We start from the raw sequence: 12,494 nt of genomic DNA, 5'->3' as shown, positions 1-12,494 counted from the left end.
CCGAAATGGATTAATTAAAATAAAAAAATGTTTGCTTATGGGTAAAATATTTTTTTCAGTTTGACTGTAAAAAAAGACACCATGGGGCTCAAAAAAGTTGCAAGTGAAAGCCCTTTGATAAAAAAAAGGTGAGAAACGCTGTTAAATTCAAGAAATAACTCATAGCAAAGTCCAAATATGATGTCTGCGTGGTGGGAGACCGGGCTCTCCCTGACCACCTGAGGGCACCACAGACTGTGGATGCTTTTAAAAAAGGCTTAAAACCCCTTATTTTTAAAAAAGCCTTTTTTTTTTTTTTAGATATATGCATACTAGTTCTATCTATTTGGCTGTTCTAGTTTTTATTTTTATTTATTTTTTATTATCTTTTTTTTAATACACTGTAGCACTTTGAGGTTGTTTACTCAATGTAATGTGCTTTTTACAAATAAAATATATTATTATTATTATTCTTTCCTAACATCCACCCTCTCCACTTATCATCGTCTTAGCCACCAAGAGTAAAAGTGATAAGTCAAATGTTCATTTATCAAGTTAAATGTTCCTTTATCAATTTAACTGACAATTTATACGTATTTCACATTGTTTTCCTCAAGCAAAACTTTATAAATACTATTTGTAAAAATGGCATTTGGTGTTAATAATGGGGTGTCTGAAATGGATTAATAAAAAAAAATGTTTTAGGGGTAAAATAATTTTTTCGGTTTTTGGTATTACTATAAAATAAGACACTATGGGGCTTAAGGAAGTTGCAAGTTAAAGCACTTTGATTAAAAAGGTGAGAAACGCTGTTAAATTCAAGAAATAACTCATAGCAAAGTCCAAATATGACGTCTGCGTGGTTCTTTCCGGTTCTTTCCTCACATCCGCCCTCTCCACTTATCGTCTTAGCCACCAAGAATTAAACTGATAAGTTAAATGTTCATTTATCAATTTCATTGACAATTATACATATTTCACATTGTTTTCCGCATGTAAAACTTTAATTATTCTTTATAAAAATGTGTTTGGTGCTAATATTGGGTTGTCCGAAATGGATTAATTAAAATTATTATTTTTTTGCTTATGGGTAAAATATTTTTTTAAGTTTGACTGTAAAAAAGACACCATGGGGCTCAAGGAAGTTGCAAGTGAAAGCACTTTGATAAAAAAAAGGTGAGCAACACTGTTAAATTCAAGAAATAACTCATAGCAAAGTACAAATATGATGTCTGCGTGGTGGGAGGCTTTCTGCTCCGCCACTCCCAGTCTGTGGAACGCTCTCCCTGACCACCTGAGGGCACCACAGACTGTGGATGCTTTTAAAAAAGGCTTTTTTTTTTTTTAGATATATGCATACTAGTTCTAGCTATTTGGCTGTTCTAGTTTTTATTTATTTTTATTTTTTATTATCTTTTTCTTTTATTTTTTTAATACACTGTAGCACTTTGAGGTTGTTTACTCAATGTAAAGTGCTTTTTACAAATAAAATCTATTATTATTATTCTTTCCGGTTCTTTCCTCACATCTGCCCTCTCCACTTATCATCGTCTTTGCCACTAAGAGAAAAAGTGATAAGTTAAATGTTCATTTATCAATTTCATTGACCATTTAAACGTATTTCACATTGTTTTCCTTACGTAAAACTTTAATTACTCTTCATAAAAATGTGTTTGGTGTTAATATTGGGATGTCTGAAATGGATTAATTAAAAAAATACGTTTTCTTCTGGGTAAAATAATTTTTTCGGTTTTCGGTATGTCTGTAAAATAATATATGCATGGGGCTCAAGGAAGTTGCAAGTGAGAGCACTTTGATAAAAAAGGTGAGAAACACTGTTAAATCCAAGAAATAACTCATAGCAAAGTCTGCGTGGTTCTTTCCGGTGAGTAAAAGTTTTAAGGTAAATGTTCTTTTATCAATTTCATTGACAATTTATACGTATTTCACATCATTTTCCTCATGTAAAACTTTAATTATTCTTTATACAAATGTTTTTGGTGTTAATATTGGGGTGTCTGAAATGGAGTAATTAAAAAAAAAAAAAAAGTTTTCTTATGGCTAAAATAATTTTTCCGGTTTTCATTGGACCTTTTCGAAAAGATTACTAGCATAAACCGACATATTAATGTTTACCATTCATACAAACGTCAATAGATACACAGTAAACAGTAAAAAGGTGAGACATGTTGCTGCTTGCTTTGAAATGGGAAAAGCAGTGCCATCTGGTGGACAAATATAGAAATACCAAAAATGATAGCCCATACTTTGCAATTAAAATATAAACAAAAATGATTACATTACTTTAAATAAAGATATATGTGTGATTTAAAAAAAAAAAAAAAATATATATATATATATATATATATATAAATAAAATTTACAGTGTACATCTTTGGTCACAAGGAACAAATGTGTATGTAGTATTGCCATTTTAGGCATTTTGCTGCATGCTTTGAAATGGGAAAAGCAGTGCCATCTGGTGGACAAATATAGAAATACCAAAAATGATAGCCCATATTTTGTAATTAAAATATAAACAAAATAGATTACATTAGTTTATATAAAGATATATGTGTGATTTTAAATATATATATATAAATTACAGTGTGCATCTTTGGTCACAAGGAACAAATGGGTATGTAGTATTGCCATTTTAGGCTTTTTGCTGCATGATTTGAAATGGAAAAAGCAGTGCCATCTGGTGGACAAATATAAACATAACAAAATTAAACAAAATTGATATACTAACATCCATCCACCATCCATTTTCTACCGCTTATCCCTTTCGGGGTCACAAGGGGTGCTGGAGCCTATCCCAGCTGCATTCGGGCGGAAGGCAGAGTACACCCTGGACAAGTCGCCACCTCATCACAGGGCCAACACAGATAGACAGACAACATTCACACTCACATTCACACACTAGGGCCAATTTAGTGTTGCCAATCAACCTATCTCCAGGTGCATGTCTTCGTAAATGAATAAATTAGTTTATAATAAGATAAATGTGTCATATAAAGAAGAAAAAATGCCATTTTCAATGGGCCATTTTTATCTTAATTAATTATGTATAATCGCCATTTAGTAAAAGGTGAGACATTTTGCTGCTTGCTTTGAAATGGAAAAAAACAGTGCCATCTGGTGGACAGACATAGAAATAACAACACTGGCAGCTCGTTGTCCGACATGTCATTCGTTATAAATGTGAGATTAAAAAAAGGACATTTTTGGTCAGAAGGAAATACACTATATTGACAAAAGTATTTGGCCACCCATCCAAATGATGAGAATCAGGTGTCCTATTCACTTGGTGTATAAAATCAAGCACTTAGGCTAAAAAAACAACAACCCCAAACCATAATTCCTCCTCCACCAAATTTCACACACGGCACCATGCAGTCCGAAATGTAGCGTTCTCCTGGCAACCTCCAAACCCAGACTCATCCATCAGATTGCCAGATGGAAAAGCGTGACTCATCACTCGCTCTAAAGCGAAGTTCATTATATTTTGTGGAGGGGGGGCGTAGTCTGAGGGCCTGCCGCGGAGCGGGGTGTGTAAGGACCGGCCTCGAAGCACAGCTGGCAGGTGATTGGATTACCCAGCTGGGGCTGATCATCCAATCACCTGCCATGCTTATTAGCAGCAGCCGGGCCGAGACACAGTTGTTGGAGTTGGAGTGAACGAGGAAGCGCACACTGGACGTTGCCAGAGAGACTGAAAAGTTGTGTGCTGTCCTAGCGTGTGTGCGCTGCCAATAAAAGAAGACATCCAGGCTGTGGGAGGATTTGTCAGCATCAGGTGAACCCACGTTTCATATAGCGTTTTTCTCTAGTGACTCAAAGCGCTTTTACAGAGTGAAACCCAATATCTGAGTTACATTTAAACCAGTGTGGGTGGCACCGGGAGCAGGTGGGTAAAGTGTCTTGCCCAAGGACACAACGGCAGCGACTAGGATGGCGAAAGCGGGGATCGAACCTGAAACCCTCAAGTTGCTAACACGGCCACTCTACCAACCGAGCTACACCGCCCTAGAGTCCAGCGGCTTTGCATTGGACTTGGTGATGTATGGCTTGGATGCAGCTGCTCGGCCATGGAAACCCATTCCATGAAGCTCTCTGCGTACTGTACGTGGGCTCATTGGAAGGTCACATGAAGTTTGGAGCTCTGACCCCCGCCGACCCCTTTTCTGTCAGTTTACGTGGCCTACCACTCGGTGGCTGAGTTGCTGGTGTTCCCAAACTCTTCTATTTTCTTATAATAAAGTTGACTTTGGAATATTTAGGAGCGAGGAAATTTCAAGTTATCTACGTTACATTTAAACCAGTGTGGGTGGCACCGGGAGCAGGTGGGTAAAGTGTCTTGCCCAAGGACACAACGGCAGTGGCGAGGATGGCAGAAGCGGGGATCGAACCTGGAACCCTCAAGTTGCTGGCACGGCCGCACTACCAACCAAGCTACACCGCCCTAGAGTCCAGTGGCTCTACATTGTACTTGGTGATGTATGGCTTAGATGCAGCTGCTCGGCCATGGAGACCCATTGTCATGATCTGTGGTCTGGATTATGTTTTTGTTAGTTTTTGGACTCTTTTAGTTCCTGTTTGCGCTCCCTTGTATGTTTTAGCTTCCATGACGACTTATGATTTTCACCCGTCTCTTGCGGTCGGGTCACACCTGTCTCTAATCAAAAGAGACTATTATTAGTTAGTCCAAATAGTCGGTCTGGCGACATTGTTCTTTTCATGCCATAGTTTATGCTTGTATTCATGCGAGTGTTTCATGCTCTTTTCATGCTTGTATTCATGCGATTGTTTCATGCTCTTTTCATGCGATTGTTTGCTTCATGCCATGCTAAGTACGTTTTGTTTATTCATGCCACGGTTAGCGAGTTTTTGTTTTGCCCTGTCCATAGTTTACGCTAAATGTTAGTTTTTGTTTCCTGCGCTAAGTTGTGCCTTCGCCTTGTGCGCCTTTTTTGTTTTCACCTATTTGAGAGTCAAGAATAAATATGTTCCTACCTGCTACCTTTGTCCGGAAAAGTCCGTTTGCATCCCGGGAGAACAATACTCGCAGTAAGTTGCGAAAAAACCCCTCGTCTTGACACCCATTCCATGAAGCTCTCTGCGTACTGTACGTGGGCTAATTGGAAGGTCACGTGAAGTTTGGAGCTCTGTAGCAACTGACTGTGGAGAAAGTCGGCGACCTCTTTGCACTATGCGCTTCAGCATCCGCTGACCCCTCTCTGTCAGTTTACGTGGCTTACCCTTTGGTGGCTGAGTTGCTGTTGTTCCCAAACTCTTCCATTTTCTTATAATAAAGCCGACAGTTAACTTTGGAATATTTAGGAGCGAGGAAATTTCACGACTGGATTTGTTGCACAGGTGGCATCCTATGACAGTTCCACGCTGGAAATCACTGAAAGCGGCCCATTCTTTCACAAATGTTTGTAGAAACAGTCTCCATGCATAAGTGCTTGATTTTATACACCTGTGGTTGGGCCAAGTCATTAGGACACCTGATACTCATCATTTGGATGGGTGGCCAAATACTTTTGGTAATATAGCGTAACTTAAAGAACAGATGCCCAATCTAAAATGCTTTAAAAATGAATACCCTGTGGCAAATTGCACCTGCAGTCGTTCCACACACTATCGCACCACAATGTCCGCGGGATCTCTTAAGGGTAAACATCTGGCGAGATTACGGCCGTCGCTCCTCAAAACGAGCAAGACAACAAAACAAACACATGACGTGTAACAGCGGCAAACAAACAATTAATAACACAGCTGGTCGGTATTGACCAGCTTAAAAAAAAAATCCATTTTAACGCGGGTGTTGTTATCACCGGCGGAGTAATAGTAATAATATTTTCGGGCCCTGCTGACAAATGGGATGCCGAGGAAGTGGAGAGAAATTGAGAGACCGCACAAGTGGGGGGCTGAAAGATTAAATAGATAATAAAAATTAACAAGCTGGGGAATAAATCTGAGTAGAGGAAGTGTTGCACAACACAATAGTAACATTGAGTAAATGTTATTCAGGATGCCACACATACACTGCAAAAACTGAAATCTAAGTGAGATTAAATATCTCAAATAAGGGTGATATTTGCTTATTTTCTGTCTGATAAGATAATTCTTCTCACTAAGCAGATTTTATGTTAGAGTGTTTTACTTGTTTTAAGAGTTTTGGTCCTAAATGATCATTTTAAAGCATTTATCGGCCGATAATATCGGCAGGCCGATATTGTCGGACATCTCTACTAATTAGTTAGAATAGGATAGGATATTGTGATAATAATGATTATTGTCATTGCACAAGTACAACGAAACTTTGTTTTCAGCACAAACCCGTTCAAGATTAGACAAACAAACAGTGTACAGGGTTAAAGAACAGGAACGCTGATGGGTCGCCAAAGGCGCCCCGTAAAAGATAAGAAAAAGGTAAAACGCTGGGGAAGAAGATGAGTAAAAAAAATACAATCTAGACTGGGCTCCTAAGGGGGCCTAGTCTGGAGTGGGAAAAAACCTCCATGCAATGCACACATAAACACGTTACATTTAACATACCTGCCAACCCTCCCGTTTTTAGCGGGAGAATCCCGGTATTCAGCGCCTCTCCCGACAACCTCCCGGCAGAGATTTTCTCCCGACAAACTCCCGGTATTCAGCCAGAGCTGGAGGCCACGCCCCCTCCAGCTCAATGCAGACCTGAGACTGAGTGAGTGAGTGAGTGGGGACAGCCTGTTCTCACGTCCGCTTTCCCACAATATAAACAGCTTGCCTGCCCAATGACGTCATAACATCTAGGGCTTTTAGAGAGTAGAGTGGACAACTGCGCACACAACAAGGAGACAAAGCAGAAGAACGAGGAAATTACAGACATGGCGACGCCGTCGACGAGCAAGATGAAGAAATACGCTTGCAAGTTCCAAAACGAATGGAAACAAGAATTTCAGTTCATCCAGGACAGTTTGAAGGGGAAGGTGTATGTTGCCCGTAAATATGTAGAACAGACTTCTCCATTGAACAAGGTGGCCGAAATGATATACTCATCATGAACGGAGAAGTTAAACAGGACAATACTGCCATCTAATGGATAGCCACCGGAACACTGAAATTCAAGTGTTTATTTTATGTAAATAAAATAAATATATATATATATATAGCTAGAATTCACTGAAAGTCAAGTATTTCATACATATATATACATATATATACATATATATACACATATATACATATATATATACATATATACATATATATATATACATATATACATATATATATATGAAATACTCGAGTTGGTGAATTCTAGCTGTAAATAACCACACCCCCAAATACGCCCCCCGCCCCCAACACCCCCCCCCCCTACTCCCCGATATTGGAGGTCTCAAGGTTGGCAAGTATGCATTTAATCAAGACAACTCGCAACAGAGGGGTGGGGAGTTGGGGCCTGGAGGTCGACTGCTGCTATATGCGACCACCCTCACCAGGCAGGAACATGATTTAATCTTGACTCTCAAAATGGTACAAACAAAAAGGCACAACTTAGCGCAGGAAACAAAAGCTAACACTTAGCATAGACTATAAACAGGGCAAAAACTCACTGTCTGTGGCATGAACAAACAAAAACTTACTTGGCAAGGCAAGTAGCAAACAATCGCGTGACACAAGCAATGACGCCAGGACGACTAACTGGCAAAGACAGGCTTAAATAATAGTCTCTTGATTAGAAACAGGTGCGTCCCAAACGCAAGAGGCAGGTGAAAATCATAAGTCGCCATGGAAACTAAAACAAACAAGGATGCACAAAAACAGGAACTATGGAGTCTTAAAACTAACAGAAAATACAAAAACATGATCCAAACCACAGATCATGACACTTTTCAGTGGATATCCATGCAAGCTGTACACGGATTACTCTAAAGTTTAATTTCTATAGTATTGGGAAAATATACTGTAATAAAAAAAGCTAAAATGTGAGGCTCGAACTCACTTTCTGATATCGGCGGCATCACATTTTGTCACACACCTACAGTTAAACATTTCATCCTTTCAACCACTTCTAAGGCTCCTCCTGAGCGATAAGAGATATACCTTTTTTTTTTTTAAACTCTCCCTTCCAGCACACACTTTCATGAGTCATCACATCAATCTGAGCGTGGACGGTTCATACTCACCAGGCACGGACGAGAGCTTGATTGCTTCCTTCCTTCTTTCCTCAACGACGTCTGAGGGCCCACCTGCAGGATATCCTTTCTGCTCATGTTAGCGTTCAGTATCGCTGACACATGTATCACAATCTGAGTCATTCAAGCATGCCATGAAGGAATTAATTATTTTTTTTTAAATTTTTTTAGAAGTAGCAGTAGATAAACAGAAGAAAAATGCATTTGAACCAAAACATTTACTTTTTTTTTTTCTTTAAAACAATGAACATGTTAATAAAGTAACAAATAGTGTGGTTGTATTGTTGTGTAAATGTTATTAGATGGAATAAATCAACCAATTCATTAAAAAAAAAAATAGACTAAAATCAGCATGAGAATCAAACTTGTGTACAGTTGTGGTCGAAAGTTTACATACACTTGTAAAGAACATAATGTCATGGCTGTCTTGAGTTTCCAATAATTTCTACAACTCTTATTTTTTTGTGATTGAGTGATTGGATTGAATTTATTATGGGTCTACTGAAAATGTGACATAAATTTCCTCCAGAAGGTTCTTATCTTTGTCCATGTGATGTCAGAAGAAACAAAAAATGAGCTGTTTGGCCACAATACACTGCAAAAACTGAAATCTAAGTAAGATTAAATATCTCAAATAAGGGTGATATTTGCTTATTTTTTGTCTGATAAGATAATTCTTCTCACCAAGCAGATTTTATGTTAGAGTGTTTTACTTGTTTTAAGGGTTTTGGTCCTAAATGATCTCAGTAAGATATTACAGCTTGTTGCTGAGATTGGATGACCTATATTGAGTAAAACATGCTTGAAACTAGAATATCAACTGTTGCAAAGCTGTGTCATCAACACTCACAAGTATAAAACTACTTTTTTAAAGTAATCATTTCTTACTTCAAGCATGAACAAAAAAAAATCATGATGCCGAGCGCATATCATTATGTCAAGATAATGGCACTAGCATTTACTTAATTTAAGAATATTTTTCAACATATTGAGCAAAAAGGTCTCATTTTTTTTTCTACCAAGAAAAGTGCACTTGTTATTAGTGAGAACATACTTATTTTAAGGTATTTTGGGGTTCATTGAGGTTAGCTAATTTGACTTGTTTTGGGAAGTCTTGACAAGCCAAATTTTCTTGTTCTATTGGCAGATAATTTTGCTTAGTTCAAATAAAATACCCTTAATTTTTGTATTTTTTTTCTTGTTTTTGAACACTGACTTTTTGCAGTGTACCTAGCAATATGTTTGGAGGAAAAAAGGTGAGGCCTTTTAATCCCAGGACCACCATTCCTACTGTCAAGCATGCCAGAGGCTGACTGGTTTAGCTTTCGCCAGCTTAGAAATAAATGTACTTCGCTTGTTAAGAGGGCCAAGTCTGATTTTTACCTGCATGAATGCAAAAAACATATAAATGATCCCAAAAAGTTTTGGCAAACCATAAAAGCTTCTTTAAATCATGTGACAACAAATGACTTTCCAAGTCCTTTAATTACTCAATCTGGTACTTTGTCTGATAAAACAACTATATCAAATTGTTTTAATGAGTATTTTGTTTCTGCCGGATCCTTGTTTGAGTCGTTGAATCCTCAATTGTCAAATGTTGGTTTAACTAATGTTAATATACCAAATACACCACATAGCTGTAAATAGACGCAGCACCTGCACTTTTAAGTTCACACCTGTATCAATATCCGAGGTAAACAGTGCACTAAAGAGCCTGGACACAACTAAAGCAGCAGGACCTGACCAAATTGAACCCTTTTTCTTAAAATTGGCTGCTGATTTTGTTGCTGAGCCTCTCTCGCATATTTTTAACCTAAGTCTAACAAGTAAAAGCATTCCAAAAATCTGGAAATCGGCCTTTGTTTCTTCCCCTGCTAAAAGGGGGTGAACCCACAAATATAAATAATTACAGACCAATTTCTAAATTATGCATTTTAGCAAAATTGTTTGAGAAGATCATCAGTAACCAGCTAGAGGATTTTTTAGAATCAAACAATATTTTATCTCCATTTCAATCTGGTTTTAGAAAACAGCATGGCACTATTACAGCTGCTCTTAAGGTCCTCAATGATTTAATCGAGGCTGTAGACGGCAAGAAATATTGTGTCGCCCTATTTATTGATTTGTCAAAAGCATTTGACACAGTAGACCACAGTCTGTTAATTCAAGCCCTTCATCACGTTGGATTATCTAAAAATGCAGCTGCTTGGTTCACAGACTATCTCTCCAGCAGAACACAACGTGTACAGGTGGCTGGGACCACCTCTTCATTACTGGACATTACCAAAGGCGTTCCACAAGGCTCAGTGCTGGGGCCCATTTTATTTGCTATCTACATAAATAATCTTTGTAATAATTTGTCAAATACAATGTACCATTTTTATGCAGACGACACCATTATTTATTGCTGTTCAACCTCCATCACTCAGGCTTTTGAGTTTTTACAAGCTGCTTTTGATGTCATCCAGGCTCGCTTATTTGATCTTAAATTGGTTTTAAATACAGATAAAAGCAAGGTAATGGTTTTCTCTCATTCAAGGGTGCTACTGGAAAATATTCCAAATATTGTAACATCAAATGGAAACCCTATAGAGCAGGTCTTAAATTACAAGTACTTGGGTTTTACTCTTGATCAGGAGCTTTCATTTAAAGCCCATATTAACAACTTGGTCTCTAAGCTTAGGGTAAAGCTTGGCTTCTTTTTTAGAAATAAAAACTGCTTCTCTCTTAAAGTCAGAAAGAAATTGGTGACAGCAACTATCTTGCCTGTAATTGATTACGGAGACGTGCTTTATTTTAGTGCTTCATCTAAATGCCTCCAGTCCTTGGACACTGTTTTTCATTCAGCACTAAGATTTGTTACTGGCTGTCGTAGTCTCACCCACCATTGTCAACTGTATATGAAGTCAGACTTATCTTCATTGAGTGCACGCAGATACACACATTGGCTGACTATCATTTATAAGGCTCTTTTAGGTTTAATACCTCCATACTTGTGTACTCTTGTTACAAAGAAAAAGCAGCTCTTATGCATTACGTTCTAACAATTTGTATGTTTTAACTGTTCCCCATGTACGGACTGAATTTGGCAAAATAGCTTTTGGCATTGTGCCCCTATGGCATGGAATGCATTGCAGACGAAACTGAAACTTACAGAACTACTTCCATTTGGAGCCTTCCGTTCTGTCCTGAGGGACAAACAGCGAGAGACGTTTGCACAGTGCCTGTGTTTTTAAAGATGTAAATCTCTGTTGTTTTATGGTTCTCTTATGTATTTTAAAATGTATGTCTTAATGTATTATTGTTGAAACTGCTCTGTGACATGTGCTGTTGACCTCTTGGCCAGGTCACCCTTGTGAAAGAGATCTTGATCTCAATGGGTTTTCTTATCTGGTTAAATAAAGGTTCTATGTGGTGGTAGTATTATGCTCTGGGCCTGTTTTGCTGCCAATGGAACTGGTGCTTTACAGAGAGTAAATGGGACAATGAAAAAGGGAGGATTACCTCCAAATTCTTCAGGACAACCTAAAATCATCAGCCCAGAGGTTGGGTCTTGGGCGCAGTTGGGTGTTCCAACAGGACAATGACCCCAAGCACACGTCAAAAGTGGTAAAGGAATCAGGCTAGAATGAAGGTTTTAGAATGGCCTTCCCAAAGTCCTGACTTAAACGTGTGGACAATGCTGAAGAAACAAGTCCATATCAGAAAACCAACACATTTAGCGGAACTGGACCAATTTTGTCAAGAGGAGTGGTCAAAAATTCAACCAGAAGCTTGTGGATGGCTACCAAAAGCGCCTTATTGCAGTGAAACTTGTAACCAAATATTAACATTGCTGTATGTATACTTTTGACCCAGCATGTAAACATTAAAAGTGAAAAAATAAAAATATTTGAACTCACAATTTGTAGAACCCATTTGACGGCGTATAAGCCAGCGGTGCTCCTCGTCGTCGGCTGATTCGAGCTTCCCGGGTCGGCAGACATGGTCTCTCACAAGATGTAGTTTCTCTTTAAATATCCTTCTTGAAAAGGGCTTTGCAAATATATATCCGCCACCTAATCAACGTTTTGTTCTCCTTCTCTGCTATCCCGGTCTGGCTACGGCGCAACACTTCCCGCTTCCGGGTAAATTGCAACTTGTGATCGGATACTCACTTTGGAATGACAAGTGAGTATCCAATCACAGTCTCGTTAACATCAGGCTACCTAGATAGGCTACTGTCAACAACTTGTGATCTGATTGGCTACCGCAACGCAGCTATATCAACTCTTATGTGTTCTCAAATTCATCCGCTAACGGTCTTTTTCCCCCTCGAAGGTC

This window comes from Entelurus aequoreus, linkage group LG25 (genome assembly GCF_033978785.1).
Source record: "Entelurus aequoreus isolate RoL-2023_Sb linkage group LG25, RoL_Eaeq_v1.1, whole genome shotgun sequence".
Taxonomy (NCBI): domain Eukaryota; kingdom Metazoa; phylum Chordata; class Actinopteri; order Syngnathiformes; family Syngnathidae; genus Entelurus; species Entelurus aequoreus.
This window is presented reverse-complemented; position numbering follows the sequence as displayed.